This window comes from Zingiber officinale, chromosome 10A, assembly GCF_018446385.1.
Source record: "Zingiber officinale cultivar Zhangliang chromosome 10A, Zo_v1.1, whole genome shotgun sequence".
NCBI lineage: Eukaryota > Viridiplantae > Streptophyta > Magnoliopsida > Zingiberales > Zingiberaceae > Zingiber > Zingiber officinale.
The window spans coordinates 33,717,070-33,718,965 of NC_056004.1; positions in this window are offsets into that span (position 1 = coordinate 33,717,070).

The following is a 1,896-nucleotide window of genomic DNA, read 5'->3' on the forward strand; positions in this document are numbered from 1 at the left end:
AGGAGGAACGGAGGATTGTCATTTGGTAGACCAAGTTGCAGGATTAGGCATTTTCATGAAGGGAAAAAAAGAGATTTTCAGCCTTTGTTCGAGGATGGTATGTCCTAAAAAAAGACCGCTTTTAGCCGAGACTAGAAAAGAAAAGCCCTAGGTTATGATCTCTTTGGGTAAAAAAATAGATAAAAATTGTGGAGAGTGGGAGGGATGCCATGTAGATGAAATAACATGAACATCCCGCATATATATCAAAAGGCGTTCGGTACAAATTGTTGTAAAGGGATATGGAAGTATTGACTTACTTTCGATAAAAAGGGATGAACAGGAAAACGAAGGCCGACTGCTAACTAGTCATAAAAGAAAGTGATGTGGTTAGGAGGAGGATGATGAGGACGAGCGTCTGGAGAAGAAAGAATGATGCGATAGTTATCAGGGATGGCATATCTAGAATAAAGGGGACTTCTGTTGGAGTCATCAAACTTTGAACCAGTGAAGGTATACCAAGGAGCGAAGGATTCTTGAGCCATAAGAAAGTGTAAGAAAAGTGCAAAAGGAAGGACTTACTGGATCACTTAGGTTGTGAGAGAGGAGCAAATGGGGGAAGAAAGTTCGCTGAAAAAGAAATCGGAGAAGATGAAGTACGAAGTGTGGATAGTGTCAACTATTTAGGGTTTTTATAAAGGGCAGTTCAATTGTGGTCGTTTGATCAAAATGGCATGCACTAGGAGGATCGTTGATTTGCAGGGTAATGTGTGCCATTGAGTCACACAAAATACCGTGTGTCGGAGGCTACTTCAAGAAACTAGGAGTGGTGTCACATAACATCCACCCATAAATAGACATTTATGATTGACAGGACAATCAAATTATTCCACTACCAAAATACCTCCCCGCACACCCTTGGTATTTTCCCCTTCTGAATGGGAAATTATCAACATACAGTTTTTGAAACAATCGCTAAGTGATGGGAGGCGTGAACAAGAGCACGAATAGTTGGACAACCCTAATAAAAAGGGCGAGCGGGTGAAAACAGGATTTATGCCCAGTCAATCGGCCACGCCTCCTTTGACTAAACTTGAAGGGGAGGTTAGTGATACGGATTATAATAAGTGGATTCAGGAAATGATCTAGCAGTTAAGGTCAAGGTGACTTGACAGTCAAAGTCAAGGTGACGGATTTTTGGATCTAGGCCAAGCGGCATATGCCTGGCCAGACGAAAGATCGGCCAGACCTAATGTACTTAGCTTCATAAAATTGTATGTGCTCGGTCGGATAAAAGACCGGTCGGACCTAAAGCACTTAGCCATGGTTTAAAGTGTCGTGCTGAGACGGTCAAAACGGGTGAAACATCCCATTCCGCTAGGCGACCAGCATCGGCACGACCCTGGCACCTGACCCACGATAGCTGCGACATGTTGCGTGACCTCGTGGTTGTAGTGGAGGGGTCGCTCGACCCTGCAACAACAGCGGAGTGGTCGCATAACCCTTCCGATGTCGCAGAGGCATCGTACGACCCTACGGTCGTTGCAGAGGGGTTCCACGACCAATGCAGTCGCACCAAAGGAGTCACGCAATCCCGGTGGCCATGGCTGAGGGGTCGTGCAATCCCACAATAGCATCGAAGTCGTGTAGACTCGCGAGTGGTGTCGGATTTCAGAATTTTTTAAATTAAACTTAGGTTAATTATTTTAATCAACTTCTAGCTATGATGGAGATAATTTAAAGAGGTTTTATTAAACCCTAATAAAATTATCTAATTAATTTTATATTTCATTTATTTTAATTTAAAATTTATAATAAAATTTTTATTTATTTATTTATCTATTTTCATATCTTTTCATTTTTTTAAGATGATTTTTATATTGTTTATTTTTCAAATATTTATGTTAAATATTTTAG